The 13,355-nt window shown below is 42.0% G+C and overlaps 1 protein-coding gene across 2 annotated transcripts in view; it reads right to left on the bottom strand.

Moving 5' to 3' along the window:
- The window catches only part of LOC110522207 (mannosyl-oligosaccharide 1,2-alpha-mannosidase IA), a 167,652-nt gene that overhangs the window by 135,309 nt on the left and 18,988 nt on the right, over positions 1-13,355 (bottom strand). The gene's annotated exons all lie outside the window — the stretch shown is intronic.

Here is a 13,355-nt window from a genome sequence, read left to right as displayed (position 1 = left end):
GACAACTTCACAGGGAGTCATGCTGTATCTGGCCCACAACTGCAGAGTTTATTATGTTAAAAGCTACTGGGCATTGTGTCGTCATAGAGAACATCATAACCTACTCCTGATTAAATCCATTCATCTGTACACCTTGCACGGGTAGATAAACACCTTTAAAATTAAAATGACACATTTCCAACAATGCCCTTATCATCCGTAATAGTACTAAGTGAGCGAATAGCAGTCACAAAGACAGATATCTTGGCCGCAACATTGTGCTGCTGAATGAGCACAAGAAGCAACACGGTCTCATCGTCAGCTATACTCTTCACTGCAGTTAAAGCCAGTCCGAAGGAGCGCAAGTCTTCAGCAACAAACAACATCTGTGTCATTGTTTCACTCTGGGGTCTAGTAAACTGGGCTGCAGCCTCTTGTCAGGATTATCATGTATACAGCCTTCTAGAGAGTCTTCACCAGACTGGAAGGCAGTAAGCTCTTCATGGCATTCTTCAACATGCCCAAGCTGTTCCCAGCATGGCACTACTTCTGCTGCTTCCCTCCTGGCTCCACACACACAGAGACCAGCCACTTGATTGGTTTACCTTATTTAGAGTAGGGACATTCACTAGTTTGTGTGTGTGCTACATTTATCCCCTGCACAAACATGTTTATCCCTATTCTTCCACCATGACACACATTCAAGCACACACTGATTCAAGGCTGTTTAGGAACAACAGATGCGAGATAATTAAAGGGGACAATGTAATTGTGGAAGAATGAATGAAACACAGAACAGAACAGAAAGCGCGTGTCCGTGTGCAATGTCTGAGACTCCCAGGAGAGACCAGTAGGTACTGCAGGAGAGCCTCAGAGAGCCTCTTAGATGAAGCATGGTGTCTCAATGGAGATGGATTCACACCAAAGTGGAGGGCCAGAACGGTCCAGGTATCCTTATGATGTAATTATACCTGCTATTCCCCTTTATTGCATTCCTGTTTCAGGCTGTGTCTGTTCCCTATTTGTTCTACATCCATTATCTCTCTGCCACCTCTTTAAAGCCCCGCCAAACACTACTGACCCACAGCAAGACAGCAGCCCGCTCTGAAGGAATAAGCAGGTCAAATAACAACACCCATTGTAGAACACTAGAAACAAGAAATACACATCACATAAATGTGCCCCACACCCGCTTATTGCCCTGCAGAGTAGCATAAACTCTCCCCACTGGCCACTGGAGACGAACGAACGAGAGAGAGGCGGAGGGAGTGTACACAACATATTACAGTGATCCTTCATGCAGCGCCTGTCACACTGGTATGGGCAGTGACTCCCTTATGCACCTGCATCTACATGCAAATAAGACAGAGGCCTAGTGTTGGTGGGAAAGCAAAGCACAGCTCGGAAGACATACTGTACCCTCCATACCATCCATCATGCGCTACAGACGACTCAGCCCTGCAGTGATGAAGTTATGCTATAGGGATGTGCTGACAACAAAGCACTCCTAATAGGTACCCAAACTCGCTCAAGTTTTAGCCCAACAGAAATTTGTGAGACTATTGCCTGAAAATTGTGTGCCAGACTGTTGACTTACATGTAAACTAGATTTGACTAGATAATCATCATCTGTGACTCGTTTCAGGAAACTAGGCGTATGTCGCAAGTCACAACTTCATAGAAGAGACATTTGAACATGTATTTTTTCTTTTTTATTAATATGTGTTTTTTGGCAGAAATGCCTTCTGGAACATTCATATGCCTTAATAACAAACTTGTATGCCAAATGTAAATATGAATAAAGTTTTTAAAATTACAAGCCTAGTTGGTTTAGCCACAGAAGAAGACAGGAACCTTCCCTCTAGCCATGATTGGCTGAGATAATGACTGGACATGCCAAGAGATGAGTTTCGGATTGGTCTGCCGTGTAGCATCTTCTGTTTATAAAATGAGCTGCTCATTATGTATAGATAATGCTTTCTACTGGAGTTTTCAAAATATATAACGTTAGCCATGGAGAACTGCAAATGTGTTACTACTGCTCTCAACCAGAGTGACTTGACACAACGGGCCAAGCAAGCTGTACAAGCAAAATAGAAACACAGGACGTCTTATTTAACCTCTTGGGTAGGGGGCAGTATTTTCACGTTCGGATGAAAAGCGTGCCCAAAGTAAAATGCCTGTTACTCAGGCCCAGAACCTAGGTAGATTTGGATAGAAAACTCAAAAGTTTCTAAAACTGTTAAAATTATGTCTGTGAGTATAATATAACTAATATGGCAAGCGAAACCCTGAGGACAAACCATCCCAAAAAAATACATTTGCAGCCTACCACTGTTTTCAATGGCTGTTACTTTTATAATAAGGCGAAATCCTCCCAGATTGCAGTTCCTATGGCTTCCACTAGATGTCAACAGTCTTTAGAAAGTTTCATGCTGGTTTTTGGAAAAATGAGCCAGAAATTGTCGTTTTTAAGGTGGCTCCCATTTTGGCTGTAGTGTTTCCAAGCATGTGGAAGAGAGCGCGTTCTTTGGTATTTTTCTCCGGTAAAGACAATAACGATTCTCCGTCTTAAATGTTATCGTTTATTTACGTATTAGGGTACCTAACGTTTCATTATAAACGTTGTTTGACAACGTTACTAATAAACTTTGTTTGGAAAAGTTTATTTTTAAAGTTTGGGATTAATTTTGTATGCATTTTGATGGAGGGAAATTGGGTGGATTATTGACTGAAGCGTGCCAGCTAAATTGAGTTTATGGATATAAAGAATGACATTACTAAACAAAAGGACCATTTGTGATGTATCTGGGACCTTTTGGAGTGCCAACAGAAGAAGATCAAAGGTAAGGCATTTATTATATCGCTATTTCTGACTTTCGTGGCGCACCTGCCTGGTTGAAATATGTTTTTCATGCTTTTGTATGCGGGAATCTGTCCTCAGATAATTGCATGGTATGCTTTCGCCGTAAAGCCTTTTTGAAATCTGACATAGCGGCTGGATTAACAAGAAGTTAAGCTTTATTTTGGTGTATTACATTTGTGATTTTATGAAAGTTAAATATTTATAATTCTGTAGTTTGAATTTTGCGCCCTGCAATTTCACCGGATGTTGGCCAGGTGGGACGCGCTCTCTTCCTGCCCATAAGAAGTTAATGAAAGGGGTTGCAGTCTGCTGTGAATCGTTCATCCATGTATGCGGGTAAGAGTCTAGCTAGTTTCAGCCAGTTTCAGATATTATAAGTTTCTAATTTTGTCAGAAACTTGTTTTCATTGCAAGTTAAAGCTTACTGTTAGCTAGTTAGCTGATGTTAGGTGGCTGGCTCGCTAGTAAACATTACGTGTATGATATGTGTAGTAATATTACCTCAGAAAGCCATTTGCATTGCCAGATATAGCCTAATGTTAGCTAGCTAACCATGCACAAGCTCCACCACAATCTGGACCTTCACTGCCTGATCACAGCCCCCCCCCCCCCCCCCCCGGCTAATCAGTCAGTGCTTCTGAAAGACCAGAGTAAACACTTTGTCTGAGATTGCTGGTGTTGTGAAACACAGCACTGTGACAGGAGTCAACATCCTAAAGCTGGTTGGACTAGAGGATGGTACGGTGCTGGTGGAAAGCTATGGCTGGCAACACCCGACTCCCTACTTCAGGCCGCTGCCACAGATCAAGCAGTTCCAGCACTTCAGGGGAATATCATTTTCATTGCATTGTATGAGGTTATTTTTCTTATCTAAACTTGGGAGGTGAATTGATGTTGTGCAAGGTTGTAATGTCTTAAATGTTTTGTTATTTCCTGTTTTACAGCTTCAATGCTCTGGAGCCTGGTGTTGTTGTCGCCAAGGAGCGTTCAGACTCAATCGGGACCAGGTTTCAGCTGCTGCACAACGCTGACATCCTTCCTCCCATAGATGGTCTGCCTGTACAAGAACCACTGGACAGAGCTAGACAAACATATATATTTGAGAAGATCGGGGAGTTTTGTGACGAAGAGGCTATGGACATCACATGCCCTGCACCAAAGTCAAGGACAGAAAAGAAACAGGCTCTCAGAATATAGATTCCCTTGTTCATTCTTGGTTCGAATGGACCAGTTTATCACTGGGGGCGAGTTCCCAGTCATCAGCACTATCTGCAGTGCCTCTAGTCACATGACTCTCTCCTAACACACGCCATACATTGCTGCTACTTTTAGACCAAAGGAGAGCTCTCCAGTGGGTGTACCAAAATATTCCAGGGCCATTTTCTCAAAAGTGGGGTTACAAGTTTATCAACTATCAAAGCAGAATTACTTGATGTGTATGATATACCCGTTTGTAGCTCTGTGTCTCTGCTTTTATCCAATGTTTTAAAAAAATATATTTATAATTTTGCTACATAAGACCGAACCAAGGTGGTCAGTCACATTTGACTACATTGTAAGCAAATCATTATTAGAATTAGGCAATGTAGCCCTATGGGAATATTTAAGATGAATACAGTTCATATACAGTTTAGAGTGATTAACACAATGTTTAACATATATATATTTTCTGTAATACACATGATTTCCAGTGTTCCTTTTGTGGTACTAGGGTTGATGAGCACTAGACTTGATGCAGTATGTTGGATTAAATTAGAGCTGGGCCAATAAACCAAAAGTCATTCAAATCGACACCGACCTACATATCACAGGCATTTTGCTGATATCGTTCATTACGATAAGTAGCCTATGGAGAAATGTGAAATAACAGGGTTTGTTAGGATGGGTGATTGTTAATGCGACAATTGATGGATACAACTATAAAAATTTAAAAAAATAACAGTAGTGGCGCAGCCTCCCGAGTGTCGCAGTGGTCTAAGACACTGCATTGCAGTGCTAGCTGTAACACTAGAGATTCTGGGTTCGAGTCCAGGCTCTGTCGCAGCCGGTCGTAACCGGGAGACCCTTGGGGCGGCGCACATTTGGCCCAGCATCGTCCGGGTTAGCGGAAGGTTTGGCCGGCAGGGACGTCCTTGTCCCATCGCGAACTAGTAACTCCTGTGGTGGGCCGGGCGCAGCGCACACTGACACGGTCACCGGGTGAAACGGTGTTTCCTTCGACACATTGGTGCGGCTGGCTTCCGGGTTAAGCGGGCATTGTGTCAAGAAGCAGTGCGGCATGGTTGGGTTGTGTTTCGGAGGACGCACGGCTCTCGACCTTCGCCTCTCCCAAGTCCGTACGGGAGTTGCAGCGATGGAACAAGACTAACTACCAATTGGATACCACGAAATTGGGGAGAAAATAATTTATTTTTAATTTATTTTTAAACAGTGGTGCACATTAATGTTATTTATCGCATCAATTCAGGCAATTTATCACGATATGGATTTTTGTTCAAATCGCCCAGCTCTACATTGACCTCATATCTGGTGATAGTGATTGGTAAACACGGACTATTATATTCTGTGAAACACTGCACTTCTATAGAAGCTGACAGTCACTGCCTTATGTTTTGACTTCCTATAAGCCTATTGGGCTGATGTTCAGAGTTCAGTTGCCTACTGATTAAAATAAGGGCCTTCTCAGAAAAAGACAGTTAGACATTTTCTCTTCTTCTGTGCTGGAGGTGTCTCCCTATTGCAACTTGTAATAAAAACCCATTCAATATTTTATTGACTATCTGCGACTGCACTTCGCTTTTGTTCTCCTGGAAATTCCTAATACAGGCTATATCTGTTCATTTGCATGCAAGTTGTAGCCTACCTAGCTACATTAACAGTGCACTGCAAAACCAGTCCAAAATAGCAGGAAAACAAAATGTTGATAATAAACCCCTCTAACAACAGAACGGTATCAGGTATCACTTCCCTTTTAGCGTGTGTGAATGAGCAAACTGAAAGGAGTGGTCTCACAGGAATACAAAAGGGACTTTAAAAACACGACCGTTCAAGAAGGAGCACCACTCCAACGACAAAAGTTTAGCTTCTTTGAATTCTAATAACGCACAAGAACCCGGAGCATTAACATGAAGAATACAGATTTGGAATCTAATTTGTGTTCATACAGAATCGTGTACTACCAGTCTCTCATTTGTAGCGTTGTACATGGGTTGCTCCTTGATCAGAATGCATCATTGTTTGTGTTGTGAGGTGGCGAGGAGGAGGGAGGGAACCTCTTTGGACTACATGATAACAGGGATGGTAATTAGGGTGTTTTATGAAACAGATTGAGCCTTGCTGCTTTTGATGTGAGCTAGAACTAGAGGAAGATCCATCGTGCTGAAAGAGGAGTCGCTGTGTTTACAGTGCATTTAAGCACTTGTTCAGAGGAGAGCGAAACAATGAAAGACGGGAAAACAGGGGCAAGCTCTTTATACACCCGCCCACTACAACTAACAGTAGCGCCCACTCTAATGTAAGGATGTACTAGTAAACAACGCCAGACAGGTGTAGGACAACACGCCCACTCTAATGTAAGGATGTACTAACTAACCAAAGCCGGGCAGAGCTAGGACAACAATACACCTGACCTGCAGAAAAACAACGCACCTCGCCCACCTGTCCATCAGCTCAACGTTGAGTATTCATGTCTGTGTCGTGCACACTATAATACGATTATTTACTAACGTCATTCCTCTTAGGGGAATTTTCACTGCGATTTCAAGCATCAGCAATACTGAAGAGCCCACTCAGCTAATATGGAAGAGGCTTCTCCCTTGGCAGGTCAGTGGACCCTGACCATCACACTCTCCCCAGAGAGAACACTTTCCTAAACACAGGAGAGGAGCAGGAACAGGTAAACATACAGCACCAATAAAAAAAGGCCTCCCTCATCATTCGAGTGGGTCTAATCTAAATCTGTAGACAGGAATCAGATTCAGTGCTGACCTGTTGAGAGGTTAAACCTACCTTGCATAATGTCCTACTCGTCTATTTATGATGGATGAATTTACTGATTGATGCTCTTTTTTATCAAGCTAGCAGCGAAGCATCTAAAATGAGTGCACATTAGATGAATTCAACGGACTCCAAATCTACGGTCAGTGTGCCCTGTAGTCGCTGAGTGACACAGCAAAACCAAGCATTTGCATTGACATGGCAGACAAGCTACAGTAGGCTAGACAGACTGACTAAAACAGGTGAGGATAAGTGCTGCCTGGGGTCAAATTGATATGCTGTGGCTATGCAGCTAGTCCATAAGACTGCAGACTGGAGGCATATCCATCAAGCAAATAAATTAGAAGAGGTTATGCGAGGGTAACAGAAGTCACTGGAATTACCTTTCTTTGATCTATTCTCTACCGTCAACCAGATTACCATTTGTCTAGCAGATTCGCATTTTTTTTTTTTAAATAAACCCCAACCAATGACTCAGTCTGGCATCGGCCCACCAGGACAATTCAGCATCCAACGCAGAGACAAAAACGCTCCATATTGTTTCATCCCACATTCTTCTTTTATTTTTGATGTGGGATGAAATTAGAAGTTTGTACAGTGATCGAGAGCTAATTAAACAAACAAATGTTTTTTTTTAAATCAGCTCCTCTTTCTGTGCAAATGAAAACAGGAGGGATTTCCAAAGGGACTGGCAGGCAGGAGGCTATGTAATTACCGCAGATCTCCCTCTCAGCCTTCCTCTGTGTCTGTGCTGTTCTGTTCTTCTACAACCACCCCCCACCCCCCTCTAGGGTTGGGAAATGGGGAGACCTCTTCAAAAGACATCACTCCAAATATCGCAATATCCGATATAATCATGTTCGAAATAAAAAGTTTCAAACATGCTTTATAATTCATGAACCTACGGTGGCAATACATATGGTAAGTGATTTCAATGGGGCTTTTGACATTGACTGTTTTATACTGTTCAATCCAACTTTTACATTTAAAAATAAACATTGCATTTTCATCCTAATCTGCATTTCCTGCGCTTTTGTTATCATTTCGGTATTTCTGTATTTCATTAGGATCCCCATTAGTGGTTGCTAAAGCAGCAACTACTCTTCCTGCGGTCCACACAAAACATAAACATTAATAAATGAGAACAGCTCAAGGACAGAACTAATATGTAGAAAATAGTAAAAATAAAGAAAAACCCTGGAATGAGTAGGTGTGTTTAAACTTTTGACTGGCACTGTATATTGTCAATGTCATCATATAAATCGGCCTCGGCCTAAACCGAACACGCTAGTCTCCAACTACGCAGAGGAATGCAGCTCTGTTCAAAGGAAGAAATCAGAGGCTTTTCATAGACATATAGTGGGGAGAACAAGTATTTGATACACTGCCTATTTTGCAGGTTCTCCTACTTACAAAGCATGTAGAAAATCAAAAATCCAGAAAATCACATTGTATGATTTTTAAGTAATTCATTTGCATTTTATTGCATGACATAGGTATTTGATACATCAGAAAAGCAGAACTTAATATTTGGTACAGAAACCTTTGTTTGCAATTACAGAGAGCATACGTTTCCTGTAGTTCTTGACCAGGTTTCCACATACTGCAGCAGGGATTTTGGCCCACTTCTCCATACAGACCTTCTCCAGATCCCGGGGCTGTCGCTGGGCAATATGGACTTTCAGCTCCCTCCAAAGATGTTCTATTGGGTTCAGGTCTGGAGACTGGCTAGGCCACTCCAGGACCTTGAGATGTTTCTTACGGAGCCACTCCTTAGTTGCCCTGGCTGTGTGTTTCGGGTCGTTGTCATGCTGGAAGACCCAGCCACGACCCATCTTCAATGCTCTTACTGAGGGAAGGAAGTTGTTGGCCAAGATCTCACAATACATGGCCCCATCCATCCTCCCCTCAATACGGTGCAGTCGTCCTGTCCCCTTTGCAGAAAAGCATCCCCAAAGAATTATGTTTCCACCTCCATGCTTCACGGTTGGGATGGTGTTCTTGGGGTTGTACTCATCCTTCTTCTTCCTCCAAACACAGCGAGTGGAGTTTAGACCAAAAAGCTTTATTTTTGTCTCATCAGACCACATGACCTTCTCTCATTCCTCCTCTGGATCATCCAGATGGTCATTGGCAAACTTCAGACGGGCCTGGACATGCGCTGGCTTGAGCAGGGGGACCTTGCGTACGCTGTAGGATTTTAATCCATGACGGCGTAGTGTGTTACTAATGGTTTTCTTTGTGACTGTGGTCCCAGCTCTCGTCAGGTCATTGACCAGGTCCTGCCGTGTAGTTCTGGGCTGATCCCTCACCTTCCTCATGATCATTGATGCCCCACGAGGTGAGATCTTGCATGGAGCCCCAGACTGAGGGTGATTGACCGTCATCTTGAACTTCTTCCATTTTCTAAAAATTGTGCCAAAAGTTGTTGCCTTCTCACCAAGCTGCTTGCCTATTGTCCTGTAGCCCATCCCAGCCTTGGGCAGGTCTACAATTTTATCCCTGATGTCCTTACACCCTCTCTGGTCTTGGCCATTGTGGAGAGGTTGGAGTCTGTTTGATTGAGTGTGTGGACAGTTGTCTTTTATACATGTAACGAGTTCAAACAGGAGCAGTTAATACAGGTAATGAGTGGAGAACAGGAGGGCTTCTTAAAAGAAAAACTAACAGGTCTGTGAGAGCCGGAATTCTTACTGGTTGGTAGGTGATCAAATACTTATGTCATGCAATAAAATGCAAATGAATTACTTAAAAATCATACCATGTATGTATTTTCTGGATTTTTGTTTAGAGTCCGTCTCTCACAGTTGAAGTGTACCTATGATAAAAATTACAGACCTCTACATGCTTTGTAAGTAGGAGAACCTGTAAAATCGTCAGTGTATCAAATACTTGTTCCCCCCACTGTATTTACAAGAATGTAGGCTAGTTCACCCATTGCACACTACACAAAGTAATGCACCATTCTTTGTCTACGCAGGTGTTTGTCTGCGTCTCATACATAATACTGAGACTAGGCCGAAAATCACAATATGTGCAGTAAGGGCCTATTGGATTTCCTCCTCATTCACAATGGGTGTGACATCACAGCGAGCACAGTCTTGTCACTGCAATAGCCCTCTAACTAACCCACTTTCAGAAATCAATTCCCAAGGACAGGGGGAGAATGATCTCCCTGGCTACGATGATTATCACCTTTTTAAAAAGCCCTTAAAATGTTCCATTGCAACGATGTGGATCTAATGAGAACAAAAAGGGGGCAGTAACCGACATCTCCTCCCAGCACTGATCAAATACCTGTCCTATATTATCCCCAGCACTGGCTACCTCTCCCTTTGACTGACAAGAAGATGGGGAAACCAGACTCCAGTACTTAGATCTGTGGAACTTTAGTTAGAGGTCCGGGATGAATAGGACGTGTTTCTTTTTTGCCACAATCGAAGGTAGACATGTACACAAAGCTGAAAACTAGTTGGCAAGGGTTTCCCTTCAGGTTCAGGGCAATTCCACGGAACCGGAATTACACTTTGACCCAGATTTTTCTCTTTAAAAAGTATGCCAAACAAAAACCATTGATTTGAAAAGTTTAACAAACAATAAAAACTATATGCACAACAACTACTTTGAACAATTTACACAGACAATTAAAAAAAACACATTTACTAGAAAACTGTGCAAATGTAAAGTTTGAAAGCTATGATCCCTTATTGTGTAGCTGAAGGGGTGGAGACAGGTTAAAGCAGGTTTTTTAATCCTCGAGACAACATGGATTGTGTGCGTGCCATTCAGAGGGTGAATGGGCAAGACAAAATATTGAAATGCCTTTGAATTGGGATGGTAGTAGGTGCCAGGCACAATGGTTTGTGTCATGAACAGCAACGCTGCTGTGTTTTTCATGCTTAACAGTTTCCCGTGTGTATCAAGAATGGGAAGCATTGGAGTCAGCATGGGCCAGCATTCCTGCGGAACACTTGACACCTGTAGATCCCATGCCCCCAACACATTGAGGCTGTTCTGAGGGCAAAATGGGAGGGGGGGTGCAACAGCTCTGACACACACACACACCACCAGGGGTCTTTTCACAGTCCCCAAATCCAGAACAAATTCAAGAAAGCGTACAGTAAAATATAGAACCATTATTGCATGGAACTTCCTTCCATCTCATATTGCTCAAATAAACAGCAAACCTGGTTTCAAAAAACAGATAAAGCAACACCTCACGGCACAACGCCTCTCTATTTGACCTAGATAGTTTGTATGTATGCATTGATATGTAGGCTACGTGTGTCTTCAAAAAAAAAATGGATGTAGTTCTGTCCTTGAGCAGTTCTTGTCTAATGATGTTCTGTATTATGTCATTCTGTATTATGTTTGTCGTGTCTTTGACTATGCTGGATTAAGTGATAACATGCTATTCAATAAAATCCTTTCTCAGTAATTAATATTACCTGATTGAGCTAATCATGTAAATGTAATTAACTAGAAAGTAGGGGCAGCACAAAATAATATTTATAGAGCTGTTATCTTCCGAATAAACTCTTAAAGACCTAGTAATATTTTACATCAATAGCAATCAATATTAATCACCTGATTTCAGTCTCATCTGAAATTTGTAAATTCTTGGTTATCTTCACAAACCCTGGCTAACAAGTTGAGCAATACAAAATTGAGTTTAATTATTTATTTACTAAATACCTAACTAATCTCACAGAATTACATATACACAGAATAAATCATACCTTGATTACAAATTACGTCATGAAGGAAAACGTCCCTAGTGGACAGAACAGATATGACAGCTGGTTACACAAAGGAAAGGGGTTGTGTTTGAGTGAAAGAGCGGGAAGACTGAAGAACAAAAGGTAGAAGTGATGTCTCTATCGGGCCGTAGGCCACTACTCTATCGTGAATGCAGAATCTTATGCATTCTAAATTACCGCCCATTTGGAAAAGGAAAATGCAATAAATATTTACTCGGTAGGTTGGTGGTAGATGGAAGGCCGTGTTGCCCAACAGAGTCTTTTGTCCTTTGAAGAATGTCTCTGGTGGTAAATTGGATACGTTGTAGTAACGTTGTGGTGTGGTAGACAGGTTACTCTGTCTGTTCTTTCCTAGCCCACGTTTGCAGCTGCTGTTGCCAACTCAACGGCTAGGAGGTATCACTTCTGTAGTGAATAAGAGTTCAAAGTTCATACTATTCGCAACCAAAGCTCACGCTGAGGTTGGCTTCGTTCTGTAGTTATTATCTGAACCCTTCTGACATCGGATCGTCATCCTAATGTACCCGGAACAGAAAGTTATATTGTCGTCAAGGCTTTATATAGGAAGGGAGAGGAGGGCGTGCTTCATAGTTTAGAACCAATGTCTCTTCACGTGGGCAGGCCATTGAGTCGGGCCTAATTCATTAATGAAAACCCAATTCTCACATTTTAGAAGCTAAAATCACATTTCATCCCATCACGAATAATTTCATATTCAAACATTTAAATTGCACAACAATTCCATGTGAATCTGATAACTATAATGTGTAGACTTTCCACTGTACCGTTTATTTCATGCTATCATTGATGAGAATGTCTCAGATGACAACCGAAATGACATCATATTCATTAAATACCAACGCATATGTTCAACTGGATGGATTACCAAAATATGGTTCATTTCCCCCCCACCGGCTGATGTTCCCAGAATCTCTGTTTAACAAAGGCTATTCAAGAATCCCTCTGTAGAGTCAAGAGAGAGGGAAGGGAGAAAGGTATTTATGGGGGGGGGGGGGGGGGGGTCAAAAACATTACCCACAGGCCAACGTCATGACAGTTTCATGTTTTGTGTGGACCCTAGGAAGAGTAGCTGCTGCTTTTGCAACAGCTAATGGGGATCCTAATAAAAATAAAAATACCATTACTGAAAGTCAATAGCAAAGGTGTTCTTAATGTTTTGTACACTCAGTGTATGTTTTCAGTAACCCAAAATATTTTATTTTCAACTGTTTGAAGCTGGTGTACAAAACGAAAGAAAAAGACTCAAAAACGAAACATTAGAACGGGAAGCATAGAAATAGTGCACATAGAACAGCTCTACCGCTTCTTAGACTTGCTTTCAATGAGAATCTATCATTCACAGTTCTATATGAATTTGGTCAGATCGCCCAAAAGCCTATATTGAAGCTTTAACTGGAGAGAGAGCAAGAGAAGAGACAGTGGCAGAGAGAGTGAGGGGTTGTCTAGATTGTTTTCAAAGTCTTGCTTTGACCACCAAACGACAGAAGAAAAAAAAACTGTTATAAGCTGAACATGACAGTATGCCAGTGGAAGGGAGGACAGTAGCAGGTGACCCAACTGTGGTGTGTGACTATCATTTCCCATTGTAGCCAATTCAATTGCAGTAATTCCATTACCGATTTAGTAACAGAATTGCACGTTTTAATCACTTCATAATTCCTATTGCACGTTTTAATCACTTCATAATTCCTATCAGTTAAAACAAATGTGTGGGTTTACTTTTACTTGTTACA

Source organism: Oncorhynchus mykiss, chromosome 4 (assembly GCF_057628025.1).
Source record: "Oncorhynchus mykiss isolate SJ-2025 chromosome 4, ASM5762802v1, whole genome shotgun sequence".
NCBI classification, from domain to species: Eukaryota; Metazoa; Chordata; class Actinopteri; order Salmoniformes; family Salmonidae; genus Oncorhynchus; species Oncorhynchus mykiss.
This window is presented reverse-complemented; position numbering and strand designations above follow the sequence as displayed.